The sequence below is a fragment of the Thamnophis sirtalis genome, unplaced genomic scaffold (assembly GCF_051295495.1).
Source record: "Thamnophis sirtalis isolate CommonGarterSnake01/CBP01778 unplaced genomic scaffold, rThaSir2_p1.2 scaffold_15, whole genome shotgun sequence".
NCBI classification, from domain to species: Eukaryota; Metazoa; Chordata; class Lepidosauria; order Squamata; family Natricidae; genus Thamnophis; species Thamnophis sirtalis.
Window position 1 is genome coordinate 7,302,509 of NW_028261395.1, and position 20,374 is coordinate 7,322,882.

Sequence of the window (20,374 nt, forward strand, 5' to 3'; positions counted from 1 at the left end):
ACCAATAAATATGACCTCTAACTGGCCCGGCCCCCATCTATTCTCTTCCTCCCGAGTCCCAGCTGATTGGGAGGGAATGGGGATTTTGCAGTAACCTTTCCCTGGAGTGGGAGGGAATGGGGATTTTGCAGTAACCTTTCCCTGGGGTGGGGGAGGGAATGGGGATTTTGCAGTAACCTTTCCCTGGAGTGGGAGGGAATGGGGATTTTGCAGTAACCTTTCCCTGGAGTGGGAGGGAATGGGGATTTTGCAGTAACCTTTCCCTGGAGTGGGAGGGAATGGGGATTTTGCAGTAACCTTTCCCTGGAGTGGGAGGGAATGGGGATTTTGCAGTAACCTTTCCCTGGAGTGGGAGGGAATGGGGATTTTGCAGTAACCTTTCCCTGGGGTGGGGAAGGGAATGGGGATTTTGCAGTAACCTTTCCCTGGGGTGGGGAAGGGAATGGGGATTTTGCAGTAACCTTTCCCTGGGGTGGGGGAGGGAATGGGAATTTTGCAGTAACCTTTCCCTGGAGTGGGAGGGAATGGGGATTTTGCAGTAACCTTTCCCTGGAGTGGGAGGGAATGGGGATTTTGCAGTAACCTTTCCCTGGAGTGGGAGGGAATGGGGATTTTGCAGTAACCTTTCCCTGGAGTGGGGTGGGGATGGAGATTTTACAGTATCCTGTAAAATCCTTCCCCTGTTATGCCCATGAAGCCATACCACGCCTACCAAGCCATGCCCACAGAACCGGTAGTAAAAATTTTTTAATCCCACCACTGATACATTCCATCTAAAAGCTATAGATGACTTGAAATTTACATGCTTACTCTATTCTGCCCTTTTCATAACTTTGTGGGACCATATACAGTTCTGCCCTCCAAGCACAAACATGTATTACAATAAGAATATACATATACATGCTGCAATGCTCCTTCTTTACTTCCTTCCTCCCTCCCTCCCTCCTTCCAACAACCAAAAGACTCTCAAAGTCATGAAAATAATAAATTAAAAACAGTGGAGTGTGGGCTGGGAAGGAACTAATTCACCCATCCTTGTCTCTACTGTCTTGCTATTGACTGAAAATCTTTAGACATTCCATCTGATCTGTTCACATTATTACTTTTATGGTAGATTAAAGATACAAGTGATTTTGTCCAGTCATATTAAGACTGAACAAATAAAAAATCAAATAGAGGTAGGAAAGGTGTTACATTAGCAGAGCTCTGCTAATCTATCTAGGTTTAGAACAATGGAAGGGAAATCTATAATTATTTTTCTGTGGTTAATGTTTCATAGTTATATAGGGACAATTTCCTTTAACGTGATTCACAAATGTGTATTTAGCAATTATTGCAAACACAATTTAAACTTCATGGATTTTGAAATTAATTATACCTATAGCAAACCACTCGTTCTAAACGCTCTGACAATAATACAAGAACACAAAATCTTTTCAAAACCATTAATGGACAATTTGTAGGATAGCATGGCAATTAAAATTATAATTATTGCTGTGAAAATTGGCAATTTGACAAAGTTGAAAAATCTTCTTGATGAACATCAGCAGTAGGATAGATTCATAATAATAATTTATATTTCAAAACTTTTAAATGGTTCAGAAATCACACACAGGCACATACAGAGACATGTTCTATGTCCATCTTTCTATCTTCTTTCTCATTCTCTGTCTGTCTGTCTGTCTGTCTGTCTCTCTCTCTCTCTCCATATGTGTGTGTGTAAAATTAAATAAAAATAACAACATACTCATTTTCCCTTCTGTTCCTCCCTCCTAATTCCCCATTAGTGTTGTTTCTGCAGAAAAGACTTTTGAGACATTTCATTATATAAAAAAATATCCTGTGGAATAATTCAAAATTTTAAAAAGTGAAAAATTGCAAATAGATACTGATATCTGATAGATCCTGGGAATATTACATGGCTGTTGTTCTTGGAAAATCTAGAGGCAGGAGTGTAATGGATATGCTAGTTTCATGGGAGATAACTCTTAAGAAATAAATTATGTATATATAGATACTGTATACCCAAACTTCTAATGATGAAGAACTTTGATTCTAGAGTGATAACATAAAGTAAGGAGGAGTCCTTATTACATGAAGATATTCTAAAGGTTATGGAATATACCATATTTTTTGGCATATAAGAGGCAGTGGAGTATAAGAGGCACCAAGGTTTTCAAGAGGCAAATTTAAAAAAAAAGGTTTTTGCACTTTGCAAACCTCCCCAAAATGGCCCATTTTTCACAAAAATGGGCCAATTTTTTTCCCCCAAAAAAGGGCATGAATAGCCTTTAAGAGGCTTGTAGGTTGCTCCTGGGGGCTGGGGTGGCAAAATTGAGCAAAAAATGTGCCATTTTTCGCTAATTTCTGCCCTCCCCACCCTCCAAGAGCACTGAAAGCCTCCTAAAAGCTATGCACGACCATTTTGGTGAAGGGGGCGGGGTTTCGGGAGGCAAAACCTGCTGTATTCAGTGTATAAGATGCACCCAGATTTTCAGCCTCTTTTTTGAGGGAAAAATGTGCGTCTTATACTCTGAAAAATACGGTAACTCTTTCTAGTCCAAAATGCAATGTATCAACTTTTGAAAATATATTTTAAATGCATTATTTATTTTCTATTTTTACTATTTTACCTATCACTCATTGTTACAGCTGCAATAAAAAGACTTCTCTGGAAATAAATCCTATACACAGAATGTATATAATGTTATATAAGCATATAGGATCATAATCTAAAAATATTGTTTTTCTTTTGTCTAAGATGACTAATTGCTTCTTATAACTTAGTCCACAATTGGTTCTCAATTCATTGAGAATATGAAGAACTATATTCTACCAGTAGCATTTGGTTATCACTGATACATGGAAGGTAGGGGAAAAAAAAGAGGAATGATAGAATTAATATATATGGGAACTTCAATAATCTGCAATGCATAAATGCTGGAGTTAAAGAAGGGTTTCAGTCTTCTTTCATCATTTGGATTACATAGAACATAAATGTTCAAAGTCTACAAAAAACTCCCACATCCATTCCCTTCAGCGTCAGGCCTTGTTCCCACAGCCCAAGTCCATATACTCAGCTCCTCTGTTTACACCTATGAATCCTGTGCCATGCCACCGTCGGAGTCTGAATCAGTGGGGTAAGATGAACAGCTGACAGAGAGTGGGAAGAGTGGCTCCATTGGCTGTGGAAGAAACTGGGGAATTGAATTGAATTTATTATATTTCTATGCCGCCCTTTTCCCAGAAGGGACTCAGGGCGGCTCACAACCCAAATCAGGGGGGGGGGGTAGGGGATACAAATAGGGAAAAAGAGACATAGACAAACAATACCACAATTTAAAAACAACTCAACAGGCACACCATTCGAGCGGGGCCAGGAACTCATCAGCCCCAGGCCTGTCAGAACAGCCAGGTTTTAAGGGCTTTGCGGAAAGCCCTGAGGGTCCGAATCTCCACGGGGAGCTCATTCTGGAGGGCTGGAGCAGAAGGGCAAAGTCAGGCTGGGTAGGACAAGGGAGAAGGGGTTCAGATAAAGGCCCACCCCCTCCTCATCCTAGGGCATGCAGGGAAGAATGGAGAAGAGAGAAATGTGGGTTGTGTGGCTTACGAAGGAGGAAACGGCCCCGATTCCCTTCACAAGGCACACCTGGGGATGGAGTTTAAAGGAGAGGCAAATGGGATGGGTGCTTCTCGGGAACAAACGCTGAATTTAACTGTTTATCTGAGTTCCTGGCATCCTCCCAACTGGTTTTATTTACTGCTACTTCACTTCCGGAACTCCTTATCTTGCTTTTCCCTCCCGGATTAATTACCTTATCTTGCCTTGTCGGGTTTATAGTTGGAAGTTTGCTGCTTACAATGCTTGGACTGGAGTATTTTCAGCCAAAGGCTGTTGCAGGTTTGTGGGAGAGCTTTTCTCCAGGCTGGAGAGTTGAAGGGGACATTGGTGGCACAGTTGGGGTTAATCAAGGGACTCCGACCGGTTCTCTGGCTGTGTTGCCTTTGTGCCACGCCTCGGGTCGTCACATCATGGCTTTACTTCTCTTTACTAAGGATGTGAAAAGCAATGTCCTCCCCAATCACTCTCACCTCTGCTACAGGTATACACAAGTTATATGTTCCTTATTTGGGTTGCTTGGTTTGCCTTTGGTTCTGAGCCGAGGTGGTGCAGTGGTTAGGGTGCAGTACTGCAGGCCACTTCAGCTGACTGTTATCTGCCAGTTCAGCGGTTCTAATCTCACCGGCTCAAGGTTGACTCAGCCTTCCATCCTTCCGAGGTGGGTGAAATGAGGACCCAGACTGTGGGGGCGATATGCTGACTCTGTAAACCGCTTAGAGAGGGCTGAAAGCCCTATGAAGCGGTATATAAGTCTAACTGCTATTGCTATTGATGATCTGGTTGACTACAATGTTACTAGCATACAAGGACTGAATTCAGCATTAGAAGCACATGCAAGACCTACAAGCAAACATAGCAATCAGGTCTTGCTTTAGTCAATAGAGCAGGAAGATGGAGCCGAAGTGGCGCAGTGGTTAGGGTGCAGTACTGCAGGCCGCTTCAGCTGACTGTTATCTGCAGTTCAGCGGTTCTAATCTCACCGGCTCAAGGTTGACTCAGCCTTCCATCCTTCCAAGGTGGGTGAAATGAGGACCCAGACTGTGGGGGCGATATGCTGACTCTGTAAACCGCTTAGAGAGGGCTGAAAGCCCTATGAAGCGGTATATAAGTCTAACTGCTATTGCCATTGCTATTCTCTCGGAAGACCTCTGAATTATCAAAGTTTTTTTTGTTGGAAATTAGGGTACCCTCAATAAAAAAAATGTATATAGTCAATCCATTTTTTCCAGTCTCGTTTATATCTCTCATTTGATTGACTATATACAAAATAAATACGGGACCAAGAAATTCCAGTTAGCCTATGCTTAAGATCAGAAATGATTTAAATTGTTTAAAGTTAGTTCAGCAAGAAGAAGCTAAGGTCAATGTAGAATGTCATTAATTTCTTTATTTCTTTTTTTCAATAGATTTTAGACTGTGTTTGTTAAAAATCCATACCATGTACGGGTTCTGGGAAGTCGGGGGGGCGGAGGAGGAGGGGGGTTGGGGGGGAGGGGGGAGGGGGGAGGGAGGGAGGGGTATGCATTAGGCTAGACAAGAATTTGGTGGTAAACTAGAATTATTTTGACATACAAAAAATTGTACTTCGATGTCTTACTGATTGAGGAATGATGAAATGTTTGTTTTAAAAGAAATAAAACTTTTGAACAAAAAATAAAAAAAAATGAGGGGCAAGGAGAAAAATGGGGAAGCGATAGATTTGTTTCACCTTGTTATTTCCCCTACTGAAATGATTATAATTGCAAAGTGCGTATTCTCATGAGGCTTCTATTTTTTGCTTCTATTTATAAATATGCTTCTATAGAAATGCTGATGTAAACCCACCCTGATTTGGGGGGGGGAGGGGGAAATCATGGATGAGGCCGAACTATATAGTGTAGGCTCTTCACCTGAAATCAATTTATATTATGGAAATATCTGTCCATCTTCCAAGAGGAAGAGACAATCAACCCATCCTCTGGATACTTGAGAGACCGCCTCCTGCCAATTACCTCCTCGCGACCAATTAGATCACATAGATTAGGCCTCCTCCGGATTCCATCTGCCAGTCAGTGTCGACTGGCAACCACGCGGAGGAGAGCCTTCTCGGTTGTAGCTCCGACCCTTTGGAATGATCTCCCCGTGGAGATTCGTACCCTCACCACCCTCCAGACCTTCCGCGCAGCCCTTAAAATCTGGCTATCCCGTCAGGCCTGGGGCTAAAGATTGTAATTCATCCCCACCCGAATGGTATGAATGTTGTGTTCTTTTTAATTATGTATTATGCTTATGTGTCATTGTTTGTATCCCCTTTCCCTATGAGTTGTAAGCCGCCCTGAGTCCCCCCAGGGAAAAGGGCGGCCTATAAATAAACTTTTCCAATTCCAATTTCCAATTCCTCTAAGCTTCATGCCTTTCCACATCAACATTAGTGCCAATTTCATTTAATTAGCCTTGTCATTCTTTATGCAGCCCCCTGCATATAAAAAATTTAATTATGTGTAAATTCACATCTTCATAATTTCTAGCTTTCACTCCAGTTGTTCTCGGTGACATTTTCTTAAGGAACACAGTTATCAGGAGATTGCACACGGAGAACACACAATGTATCAAAAGGTTAAAAAAAATAATGAGAGAAGCGGGGTGGGTGAGACTTAAACAAAAATATCAACACATAAATAGCATATAAAACTTCAAACTTCAGCTACCACACGATGGAGGATTTTTGCTCTGAGATTTCAGAATTAAACATTAAAGAACCTTTAATATGTGCATTCCATTTTTGTTAAATTAAAAGATCTACTACTTGGCAAATCTCTCTGCAAATTTGTTAAAAGATTGAACATTCCCCTTCATTTTGCATTTATACCATATATTTTTTCCTGAGCATTTTTTTTGGTTCTAATTATAAAGAACCAACATATTAGGGGGAAGGAATCCTTTATTTAAGAAAACAGTTTTATAGGTTTTTGCTTCAGAGTCCATGATAAATATTGAGCAACAATTTTTGTGGGATTCAGTAGGCGTAACAGAACAATTAGAGTTGAGAGGGACATTGGAGGTTTTTTGGTCCAACTCCCTGCTCAAGCAGGAAACCCTATACCATTTTCAACAAATGATTGTCTAATCTCTTCTTAAAACCTTTCTTAAAAAGCATTCACAACTTTTGCAGGCAAGCCATTCCAATGATTAATTTGAGAGACCGCCTACTGCCAATTACCTCCACTCGACCAATTAGATCCCACAGATTAGGCCTCCTCCGAGTTCCATCAGCCAGTCAATGTCGACTGGCAACCACGCGGAGGAGAGCCTTCTCTGTGGCAGCTCCGACCCTATGGAACGAACTCCCCGTGGAGATTCGTACCCTCACCACCCTCCAGACCTTCCGCATAGCCCTTAAAACCTGGCTGTCCCGACAGCCCTGGGGCTAAAGACCCTAACCCTCCCCGAATAATATGAATGTTGTGCTTTTAACGATGTATTGTCTTATATGTAACTTGGTTTGTCCTCCCCTCCCCCTGAACTATGAGCCGCCCTGAGTCCCCCCAGGGAAAAGGGCGGCATATAAATAAAGTATCTTATCTTATCTTATCTTATCTTAATTATTCTAACTGTCAGGAAATCTCTCTATAGGTGTAGATTGTTTATCACCCTGACTAGTTTCCATCCATTGCTCCTTGACCTGTCTTCAGATGCTGTTGAGAATAGGTTGCACCCCTCTTTTTGTGGGAGTCCCTGAGATATTGGAGTAAAAGAGCATTCTAGAATCCATTCAAAGAGAAATTAAAATCAATTGAACATATGGTGAAGGAATCCTTGATGCAAAAAAACCCTCTGCTGATTAGATAGAAATCTTCCCAGAGCTTATTATGCACTGGCTGAAAAAGAAAAGAAAAAGAAATCTATAGTTGCATGTTTTCACATGGTCAACATTCTTGGGTGCATTTTGGAGAGTTATGGTGTTGAGAAATGTCAGGATTAAGAATATCACGTACAGCAATTTAGAACCAGTATGATTTACTTCCCATTGATAAACCAACAGTGGGACACATTGAAAAGGAACAAAAATTATTTGTGAACTAGGCAGAGGTGAGCTGCACTTACATTCACAAGCGGTTTGCTGGTTGTGAACACACACGTGCTAGCTTCGCTCACACTTGCCCCTTTGAGAGTGAAACAGAACTTCACAGAAGCAGGTAATCAACTCAGGCAGCTCCGCTGAGTAAAGCAGAGGTGGCACGAAACTCAGCTGGGAAGCAATGGTGGAGGGAACGAGCCAGAAAGTTAGTTATAAACGGATAGCTTAACCCAAGGCCACGTGAGCAAGCCTAGCCAGCGATCAAAGTTAAGGGTTTGTCTGAACCAGCACAACAATGCAGCAGCCCACCACTGGAACGATATGTTCCTTATTTGGGTTGCTTGGGTTGCCTTTGGTTCTGATGATCTGGTTGACTACAATGTTACTAGCATACAAGGACTGAATTCACCATTAGAAGCCCATGCAAGACCTACAAGCAAACATAACAATCAGGTCTTGCTTTAGTCAATAGAGCAGGAAGATGGAGCCGAGGTGGCGCAGTGGTTAGGGTGCAGTACTGCAGGCCACTTCAGCTGACTGTTATCTGCAGTTCAGCGGTTCTAATCTCACCGGCTCAAGGTTGACTCAGCCTTCCATCCTTCCGAGGTGGGTGAAATGAGGACCCAGACTGTGGGGGCGATATGCTGACTCTGTAAACAGCTTAGAAAGGGCTGAGAGCCCTATGAAGCGGTATATAAGTCTAACTGCTATTGCTATTCTCTCTGAAGACCTCTGAATTATCAAAGTTTTTTTTGTGGGAAATTAGGGTACCCTCAATAAAAAAAAATGAGGGGCAAGGAGAAAAATGGGGAAGTGATAGATTTGTTTCACCTTGTTATTTCCCCTACTGAAGTGATTATAATTGCAAAGTGCTTAAACTGGAACTAGGCCTTGGGAATGGCAGATTGTCATTTTGTTCCTGCTGTCCAATTTAGATTTGTTCTGCTACGTTCCAGAAAACAGGCTCTCCGTGTTGCAGTAAGGAGTAAGTAGGAATACCGCGTAGAGCGCAGTACAACCAAATCTGCAGGAGGCATTCTTGACAGGGATTCAGCAGTCTTCCAGAACACTGAGGAACATTTGTAGAGTTCAATCCCCTCATGTCTTAGTCGCTGCACGAGATGGCAAACGTGCTGTGGAGATTCTGACTGCAAAACTGTTTGAAAACAGTGGATAGGCAGTTCGGTTCCACCACAAAACCGCGGTAGACTAAAGGGCGCTCGACGAAAGCGCGTACCTGACGTCATCACAGTGCGACGAAAACATCACGCTGTGAGCGGTAAAGTTAAAATTAACGCGAAAACCTTACCCTAACCCCCCAAACCTAACCCTAAACCTAACCCTAAACGTAACCCTTAACCTAACCCTAAACCTAACCCTAAACCTAACCCTTAACCTAACGCTAAACCTAACGCTAACCCTTAACCTAACCCTAACCCTAACCCTAACGCTTAACGTAACCCTAACCCTAACCCTAACCCTTACCTTTACGTGAATCGGCTTGCTTTAAAAGCGCTTTTTAAAGCGCCCTTTTTTCTCCGTGGGCGTATTTGTCGCGCTGCTGATGACGTCAGGTACGCGCTTTAATCGGGCGCGCTTTAGTGGACTGCGGTTTTGTCGTGCCACGGGCAGTTCGGGCTGAAGACTGTTTTTTATTCTCATGAGACATATTGGTCTGATTATAATATCTGGACTTTCTCATTTCTGGAGATGAGACAGCCGTAGAAACATAGAAAACAATGACTAGACACTCACAATTGTAAGCTAGCAGATCACTGACATTTTCCTCCATGCGCAAGAGGTATTGTATCACAGTAAGAGGAATAAACACTACCTTTGTGCTAAAAACAAATAATGTCCTGGGGCTAGCTTTCTGGCAGCATGGCAACAAGATGGCCTATGTTATAAAGTCTAGTCGTCAACAAATATTTAGTGGGGCATGAATATGACACCCAGCCCTTAAGTCTAGTTATCTAAAACCTGGTAATTAAAGGACTGTTTATAATTGCACAATGACTCAATCTTCTATGGTTTCTTCTGGCATGTCTGAGCATGTAGACTTGGCATATTTCAAGTCCCATCTTTAAGCAGTGTCATCTGATGGTCCCTTCTCTGTTGCAGCACCTGCTGTCTGGATCAAGAGCCGAGGTGGCGCAGTGGTTAAATGCAGCACCGCAGGCTACTTCAGCTGACTGCAGTTCTGCAGTTCGGCTGTTCAAATCTCACCGGCTCAGGGTTGACTCAGCCTTCCATCCTTCCGAGGTGGGTAAAATGAGGACCCGGATTGTTGTTGGGGGCAATATGCTGACTCTGTAAACCGCTTAGAGAGGGCTGAAAGCCCTATGAAGCGGTATAGAAGTCTAACTGCTATTGCTATCACCATTCCTCCTGATATATGAGTGGTTCCTGCCTTGGTCATATTTAAGAGAACCATTAAACAGGACTCTTTGTCCTCATCTTGCAGGTGCAATATTTCTTATTGTCCTTCAATACATATTCTTCTTTTCATAATTTTGGCAAATGTAAGCTGTACGTGAACTTCAACTTCCAGAATTCCCCAGACCGTAGTGTTGAAGTTGAAGTCCACGGAGTTGCCAAGATTGAGAAATACCATTCCAAATAACTGGATTTTAATTTAATTAGTTTTTTTCTACTGTATTCTACTTGGGGGTCACCGCAGAATCGATCAACCTTACAAATGTAATAAAAAAATAAGTAATATCTCTTTCAAGTTCTTAAATTTAGCATTCTCCTGAATAATGTCTGATGAAATGTTGTACCTCTAGGCTCCATTTTGAAGAAACACTCTGAAAGGATCGGATTGCTGTGCACTTCTAAATACTGTACTTGAATAACTTAAACTTTGGGTTCAAAAGAAATCATTAAAAAGGTATAGATAAATTGACCCAGAGTGTTATCTTTATCTTCTATATCTGAGACATAATCTTGTCTTTCTACATCATTATCATCTGCCCCAATCCTTTGTTGCTATGGAGAGCATAGCAAAATCTTAAAATGACAAGAAAGGGATAATGAGCTTCCTATTTCTTAGAATTAAACAAAAGGAACTGGCACCAAATAAAAGGTGGATTCAGAAGGGAGTGGAGACAGCAATGCAAACACACAAATCGATATCTAACATAAGACAGAAAGGATAAGGAAATCTTGGTGCCAGATACAAGCGTTATACCGCAATGGATCCGTTAACATCTTGCCAATTTCATATCAGCCTTTGACCTGAAATCCCCATTTGTGTCCAATCAAGATTGTTCCTCATTGATAATATATTTTTCAAAGTATAATCAAAGACTATGGACAGCAGTGATAAGAAATAGAAAGGCCAATTTATTTATTTTAAACATTTGTATGGCTGCCCAACTAAACTAAACTGACTCTTGGGAACTTACAGAAAATTAAACAAAATCTAATCAACAACAACAACAACAATAAAAGAAAGCCCAAATGTCAAACTGGCAAAAAATAAAATATCAATCCAAACAAATCATCTCATTGGTGCTCCAACATACAAGGCTTTGGACCTAGAAGTTCCAAAGGTATAAAAGCCCTATTAGATGTCAGTCACAGCCAGCAATGCTAAATATTGCACAAGTCTGAGTAGGAATATGATGGCTTGATATGTCCTACCAGAAGATAGAATGCACACAACTGCACAAATGCAAAATACAAGGGAAGGACTATGTCCTATGTAGCAAATGCAGTTTATAATCTTCGGGTAGAAAGACTGAAGGTTTGGTGCCAGAGGTATTTGGACACTATCATGTTTGTAACATGTTACTGAGATTAAAATTTGATTATCTCTCAGGGAAGGAGAGCCAAAAAGACTTTTACAGGGCAGAAAGGACTGCCAAACATTTGAACCGCTGCTGTAAAGGATCTATGAAACCCTTTACAAAAAGCGAAGACTTTTATGAAAAGTGAAGCTCTAATAAAATCTCGATCTGTAACCACAGAGATCAGAGAAGACTTTGCAGTTTGCAACTTCATAATGATTTTCCATGCAGTGAAAAGATTGATTAACATGTAACTGCACAACTCAGCAGTTGTGTCTAAAAACAAATACCTATGTTTTACCATCTCTCTCTCTCTCTCTTTCTCTCTCTCTCTCTCTCTCTCTCTCTCACTCACTCACTCTCTCTCTCTCTCTCTCTCTCTCTCTCTCTCTCTCACACACACACACACACACACGTTGCTTTACTTGATCTTGTCCTTTTGAAACAGTTAAAGATGATTAGAGTAAAAGTTATTGTCTTGAGATTTATTTTGGTTTCAGTGAAGCTTTTCTAGTTTCAAACATACAGTATATTTCAAGGGGAAAAGGATATTAGATGCATGCAGGGCAGTAACAATGCAGCTTTTTTTATTAAGAAGCCAAAATATACTTCAGGTATGTCCCAACTATATCACCGTGTGGTCCTGATAACCTCATATACAGTTACTTGTTAATGTGCATCAGTGGTGGGTTTCAAAAATTGTTGGAACCTACTCTGTGGGTGTGGCCTCCTTTGTGGGCGTGGCTCGCCACCCATGTGACCGGATATGAAATTATGAATTATTACTTAGGTCGGTCCAAGTAGCTATTCAGAAACTCTGGCATTGAAGCATGCAAGTCTTAAAGCTGTCAAGTTACAAGATCCTTGCCAGTGGTGGGTTTCAAAAATTTTTGGAACCTCTTCTGTAGGTGTGGCCTGCTTTTCGGGTCCACTGGTGGAACCTCTTCTAACCGGTTCGGTAGATTTGAAGAACCGGTTCTACCGAATAGGTGCGAACTGGTAGGAACCCACCTCTGGGCAGAGGGATACAGGAGCCTGCCTATATGAAAATATTTGAGATGGTGTTTTCCATTTGGGACTAATAAGTAAAAACAATCATTTCAGAAGTGCAATTTTTAAAGCTTATCGAAGTAGCTATTCTTCATGGCAATGCACTCTTTGTTCTCATCTCCAAATCTGCATTAACTGAAGAGTCTCTTCATTGCCACAATCAAAAACCATGTTTTGAAACTATGGGGAGGTTAGAAAAAGTGAAATCCCTTTGCCTCGCCGTGTGTCTATTGCTGTTCTAAGGCTGTCATTAAAGGATTATCACAGGATTCAGCAGGAGGTAAGTAGCCACAAACCTTAAGTGCAAAAGGATTCTTTCAAACCTTAAGTGTTTCAGAGTTGTGAGACACACAGAGACATTTACAGGGTCAATTGACCTGAGTACAATGTGGCTTATTGCATTTCAGTTTACAAAAACAGCAGCAGAAATAGTCTAGAGTAACACAGAGATAATGTCTCAAAGTCCTGGGAATTTCCGTTAGAATTTCTTACCATGGATACATTGTGTTTACTTAGAACAGGCGTGTCAAACTCGCGTCATCATGGCGGGTTCACCGACAAAACCGCGAAGCCCTTATCCGCGCTGACATAAATGCGGAGGGCAAATCCGCGCTGTCCGAAGCGCTAAGGAAAAAGGGGACCCTAGCGCGCCGACATAACCACGGAGGGCAAATCCGCGCCTTCCGAAGCACTCAGCACCCTAACCCTAACCCTAAACCTAACCCTAACCCTAAACCTAACCCTAAACCTAACCCTAAACCTAACCCTAAACCTAACCCTAAACCTAATCCTAACCCTTACCTTAATTTAAATCGGCTTTCTGCTGCCGCGCTGTTTTAAAGAGCCCTTCTGTCGCCGCGCTGTTGTCGCAGCGGTGATGACGTCGCGGTGATGACGTCGCAGCTTTAGCGACACGGTTTTATCGCCGCTATTTTGACTAGCGCGGTTTTGTCGGGCCACGTCATGGCGGAGTCACATGATGTATCATGACTTTCCCTCCTTTGCTAAATTGGGTGTGGGCGTGGCCAGTGCGTGACGCATCTGGCCTATGGGCCGCGAGTTCACAGTTTTGATTTAGAGTATCTACTAGGATCGAATAGGAAACAACCCTTATCGGCCCTTTAAAGTACATTACTTTAGGAAACCAGAGTTATGAATGCTAATACTACTTTTATTATAAAGTTACAGTATCCAAATCCTTCCTGTTTGAATGTGGTTCTCCCCCCCTTCCATTTATTTTCACGAGACCTAGAAAGACTGGTGTCTTAGATGCTTCCTCAATTCACACTTCTGCCCTGGATCCAGATTTTCTTTAAAATTTGATCCTAGTCTTGATAACATATTCTCAAAGCTGTCACAAAAACAACTCTGCAAACTGGCTCTTTAACCAGATGCTGACAGCCACCTCTTCATTTGAATCTAACACATCTATGCCCACAGGGTATTCCCTGAATTTGGGGAAAAGGTAGGAGTTGCATGGAATCAAGGTTTGATGGTATGGAGTAAGACTGGGGCTTCCATTTTGCCATTTGCACCTTGGGCGCTTGTATGCTGTGGGATTGAGTGTTGTCATGTTCTGCTTCTGACCCAGGGGTGGGTTTCAAACGGTTTGCGGCGGCCCCTGCAAACTGGTTGGTCGGCGAACCCAGAAGTAAGTAACTTCCGGGAACGGCGAAGGGCCCACCCGCCCGCCCGCGTTCCTTACCCGGTTTTGATGAGTTCTGCGCTTCCACGCATGCGCAGGACGCATACAGCGCCTGCGCGATCCTCCAGGAGCAGCTGGAGCATCACACAGACGCTAGTACACATGCGTGCGCTGCGCGCGTGCACAAGGAACGCCGCCGGCCTTGTTCCAACCGAACCGGTTAGAACGGGGCGAGAAACCCACCCCTGTTCTGAACCCTGCTCTACTGTTGTTTGAATGGTGCAATAAAATGCTCTGAGTTGACAGTAGCGCCAGATTTGAAGAATTCCATGTAAAAAGCCTCTTTTGTATTTCCTGTCAAAGCCTGGGTTTTCATTCTTTTTTAAACTGGCAAAGCTTTGTGATGACTTTCCATAGACAAGGATTCTTTTCTGGGTTAGACTAATGAGCCATGTGTCATTGGCTGTGGCAATGTGACAACAGTTGCTGGCAAATGCCAATTTTTGATGCTTTCATGTCCGCCATCAACATGTGAGAAAACCTATCTTGCAAACACCTTCATGTTTTGAGTGACAGGTTTTTGCCATGCTTGATGTCAATTTCCTTTGAGTGATCCACCAATTGTCCTTAATCAAGTTCGTTAATCTTTAGGATTAGGATTAGGATTTATTTCATTTATATGCCGCCCTTTTCCCCGAAGGGGACTCAGGGCGGCTCACAACTCAATCAGGGAAAGGAGGTACAAACAGGGGATAAAAAGACAAACAAACAATGCACAATTTAAAACCACACAACAATCATACCATTCGAGAAGGGGGGCAGAAGCTCTTTAGCCTCAGGCCTGTCGGAATAGCCAGGTTTTAAGGGCTTTGCGGAAGGCCTGGAGGGTGGTGAGGGTTCGAATCTCCACGGGGAGATCCTTCCAAAGGGCCGGAGCTACAACCGAGAAGGCTCTCCTCCGAGTAGTTGCCAGTCGGCATTGGCCGGCGGATGGAATTCGGAGGAGGCCTAATCTGTGGGATCTGATCGGTCTAGTGGAGGTGATTGGCAGCAGGCGGTCTCTTTCTTGTGTGAAGCTCTTAAATTCCTGTCAAAGGACATCCACACAGATCAGCACTTCACCATCTTTACTTACTTACTTACTTACTTACTTACTTACTTACTTACTTACTTACTTACACACACACACACACACACACACACACACACACACGTGCGGGCTCCCAATTGATACACACAGTAGTCAAAGCAACACAGTCATCACCAGAAATGCCCTGCATTTGACAGTCGATTTCAATTGGAAGGATTCCCTTCGCATTCAAATTTCAACCATAGCATGTTGCTTAAAGTGCGGCGATGAGTAGCAGCTCCCATTTCATGAAAAATAGCAACATAACCTTTTCTTCCTACCAACTGAGAAGAAATAACAGATAGTAAGGAACATATCTGAGCATTTGGTGCTAATGGTTTGCAATGTTAGAGATGTTACTTTTTGTTCAACCTTCATAATGTGTTACTCTATGCCCATGTGCCGTAAATTTTGTACTAACATGTTGACTGTACAGCAGATGTCCCCAGAAGCAGTTAGATGGGTAACTTCCTTAGATCTTGAACTATAACATCTATCTTATTGTGATTCCATGGTGCTATATTGTGGCCATTTTATCATGGTTTAGCCCCGATATAATATTTTATCTTGTTTACTGTATTATCCACACCCTCTGATATTTGTGTTTGTATGTATAACGTGTTTTCTTAGTGTTGTATATCAGTGACTGCATGAATTCTGTAGATGCCATACGCTAAATAAAATAAATGTACAGCAAATGTATCAGCATGGAATTAATGGAAGAGTGATCCAACTATTTATTGTACCTTTTCAATCTAAAAAGTTTGGAGTAAATAGTTGGTTTGCTCAGTTCTTTTGAGTGTGGGTATATGTGCACATAAAATTGACCGAGCATACTCATGCTTAAAAAATTACAAAACCAGAGTAAACTACAGCATGACAATTACAAATTGCACTAGTTGCATAACATTAACTGTTTACAGAACACATATTTCATAAGAGTAGGAATTGGTATATCCATAATTTCTTTTAAATGTACATATCCTGAAACAGGTGCCAATGGACAATCTGCACATAACCAACACTACAATCCTATGCACAATTTCCTATTATACTCGCTGCGTGTAGAACATTGCACTGAAAGGATCTGCAAGAATTACTCTTGCAGATGAGAACAGCTATATCAGTAAAATCCCTATTGCACATCTTGTCAAGCTTTAAGCGCCAAGCCCTATAAATCCGGAGAAGATTAAAGGTATCGGTTGTAAGATCTGCTAGCAGAGGCAGCCACCATTTCAATATTCGTAAAGGAACACAAAGAATTTGGGCATTCTATAATTATACATGAAAAAGATGTAACTCGGGCTGACAATCAAAACCTTGAACCTTCATTTTAGATATTCCAAATCCAGGTTTTGTACACTGGGTGACAATGATGACTATGTTATTGTCATCCATCTCAAAGAAGATACAGTTTGTGTGTGGTAAAACACTTACAGCCAAGAAGCTGATGAAGCTTCTTGGATAAGAAACAAAATTACTTCTTCCTCAAGAGGGGAAAAAAAAACCATAGTCATTTGAAAAACCACCTTTGAGAAAAACATGACCTGGATGACTGAAAATCTCCACAAACACTATCCTATAGACCAGCGGTGTCAAATTCGATTTCATTGATGTTAGATCCGCGGAAAGAACCAGTCGGAGGCGTCTGAGGTAACCGTAAGGCAAGAACGAACGAAGAACAGAAGTAGACCGGCACCCTTCCTCCGTCTGACAGCTTTTTATATAGAGCTGTCAGACGGAAGGACCAATAGACGCGCGTATGACAGCCCGGCAACTTGCAGGTCGCGCCTGATTGGTTAAGGCGCGCCTGGCTGTTGCCGAGCTGTCATTCGTAAGTCCGAGGACTTACTCGGGCTTCAACAATTGAGGACCGCATCAGGGTTGTGTTTGTCCTTGGGGACCGAGTTGGGCATGGCCAGAGTAGGCGTGGCCTGCTTGACGTCACTCATGTCGGGGGCGTCTGTGATGGTCTGAGCGCTCTTCTAGAGAAATTGGGCTCCCAAGCTCCATTTTCAGCCGCACATGCCTCCCCTCCAAGCTCCGTTTTTGCTGGCAGAGGGTGGTAGGAGGCCGTCGTGGCTGAAAACAGAGCCTGAAAGGGCCATTTTTGCTGGCAGAGGGACTAGAGGTTGGTCCTTTGAGGTTTATGTGAGGTTTGAGGTTTATTAACATTTATAGGCCGCCCTTTTCCCTGAGGGGACTCAGGGTGGCTTACATAGGATCAGGGGAGGGAAATACAAACAGTGACGTAGACAAACATAGAGTAAAATAATGAGCAACATTCATTCATCATTCGGGAGGGGCGATTATCTTTGTCCCCAGGCCTGACGGGCTAGCCAGGTCTTAAGGGCTATGCGGAAGGCCTGGACGGTGGTGAGGGTACGAATCTCCACAGGGAGCTCGTTCCAAAGGGTCGGAGCTACTACCGAAAAGGATCTCCTCCTTGTAGTTGCCAGCCGGCACTGGCTGGCAGATGGAATTCGGAGGAGGCCCAATCTATGAGATCTAATTGGTCGCAGGGAGGTAATTGGCAGAAGGCGGTCTCTCAAGTACGCAGATCCACTACTACTTTGCTGTTTCTATGGCAGCCCCACGGGCCAGATCTAAGCACCCCGCAGGCCGGAACCGCCCCCTGGGCTTTGAGTTTGGCACCCCTTATATAGACCAATCCAGAAGTCATCTCCTAGGCAGTAGGCAGCCTTTAGCAGATGGGTTGGTGAAAGTATAGTTTGGAGGAACTTGTTCATTTTATCAGCAGTAACAGAATTAAACCTAGGCCAAATAAGACCACAAGACTGTGCCCCAGGCGATTTGCTTAGACCTGGCTAATCAGAGTCTAATTTCAAGCTTATTTAACAACTTTGTACGCTAGAAAGCATGATTATCAACATTTCTTACTGTTGACTTGTAATCTTGTGACTGTCGTCCTCTCTCTATTTGGGAAAGGATTACTTTAAGCAGAGCCCTAGGGTAATCAGCAGAGTAGACAACAAGAGCTAACAAAATAAGAAATAGATTTGCTTACTCTCCATAATAAAGAGCAATTATGAAATTGGAAATAATATCAGAAACAATTTATTATAGTTAGCCTTTGACCTTTCCATAATGCCAACACTTCCAAGGCTGAAAAACTTGGAGAACAAGAACTACTTAGATTCCTGGAGATATTTTTATTGCTAGTAAGGGTAATGTAACAAGCTTCAAAAGCTAACAAAGCAATCCTCCATACAACTTATACCTGATGTAATTAAGGTGAAATTCGGTTCTCATGTTTATTTGTTCCCTGGATTCCAGACTCTCTTACAGTTTTGTCCCCTTCTTTTAATTGTCTTGCTACCCACTTTGAAACTGGCAAGATCTGTTGGCATTCCATCACATCTGGAATGTGTGTATACTTTATTTCTTAAACAAATGAAACTCCATATGTCTTTGTGATTTTAAACTATGCAATTATGTCTTACTATGGTATTTATTTAGAATTTTCGGGGAGGGCTTATTTTTTGGGGAGGGCTTATTTTAGCACATACGCTCAAAAGCCCGATTGGGCTTATTAGGATGGGTACTTTGGGGATGATTTATATTATAGCAACAACAGATTCAATAAATTATTTCTAGGGCTATAACACAAACAAAATCCTGCAAGGTACTCAATCAGTTGACCAGCAGGCAGTGAATTTGGTAATGGTGATGAGTGCTTTCCATATGCACCAACTCTCTTAATTGACCTAAATAATACACTCTGTCTGATTCTTTTTATCATGTTGCAAATCTATTGCTACTTTAATGTTTCTGAAAAGAAATGATTACATCCTCCATGTAGTTTTCCTTTTAAATTTGATGTTAAAAAATCAACTGTAGTATTACACTTTTGTAGTATTACACTACAAAAATACTCTAAATACTCTGAAATTTAAGAAATGTTTTTGATCAATTCAGAGTGATATTATTTCTTAATTGGAAAGAATATTTATACAACAAAATCTTATAAATGGAAAGGTCAATGTACATTGTAAAAGAGAAATTAAGCAAATAAAAATATGACATGAGGATGCTTATAAATTATTATATTTTTCCCATGTCTATGAAGATTAATTTATGTTCATGATATATATTTTAATTAATCTCATTTTCCTTAAACACGTAAACAAAATCTGAGGTTGTTAGCTAATGAATATTTTGATAATTCAGTAAATACTAAAAACCTATAAAGTTAAGACAAAGGCTGAGCAGGAGTTGAGTAGAATGATGGGTTATAGGGAATTATCTGACCAATAAATACTTAGGATTTTATAGCTATGTAATATTTACATAATAAACATGTTAGCTATATGGGCTTAAGAAATCACTACTAAAGATTGAGAGGCAGAAATCAGGAACACCCAGCCTAGTGAAAGCTGTTATTGAATATATTTCAATCACCTGTCAGTCTTATAGGCAAACCAGATAGGTAACATGATTAAATATCTAATTCTATTTCATTTAAATTTACATTGACTTAATCTCACAAGTCTGAAAGTACATTTATCTCTCTGTTTCCTTTACAGCCTGAGAAACGAGGGAAGGCATCTTCTGACCTTCTTGCTCTGCCCATTATTCAGCTGTGGGCTACACTCTCTCCTATCTGATCATCAGTTAGCATCTCTTTATCCATCTCCCAAGGTCTTTTTCACATACCATTGCATCACCTCCCAAGCCATCAAGTAACCAATCAATTTAGAAAAGCAGGAGTGTTATAATCTAGAGCAGGGGTGTCAAACTGGTGACCCATGGGCTGGACGTGTCAGAAGAAGGCACACGCACCCTAGTTCCACAAATGGGAAAAACTATATGTGATGGCAACGGGAAACGGCGAGTTTGACACCCATGACCTAGAGTATGGATTTATAAAGTTTCAGAGATATTTTTTTGTAGTAAGGTGAATAATCAAGTGTTATGATTGAGGTTCCATTCTTTGGAGCAATAAAGATATCAATTTAGCCAAGTCATACCTTGGAGATTTCTGCCAAGTCTAGCTAAGAGTTGGATGAAGGGTTAAGTGTCTGGAGGCATATGATTTACTGCCAGTCTGGGTGTGAAG

At 41.8% G+C, this 20,374-nt stretch overlaps 1 protein-coding gene across 1 annotated transcript in view; it reads right to left on the reverse strand.

Moving 5' to 3' along the window:
* PCDH15 (protocadherin related 15) overlaps positions 1 to 20,374 on the reverse strand; it is an 810,754-nt gene that overhangs the window by 291,166 nt on the left and 499,214 nt on the right. The gene's annotated exons all lie outside the window — the stretch shown is intronic.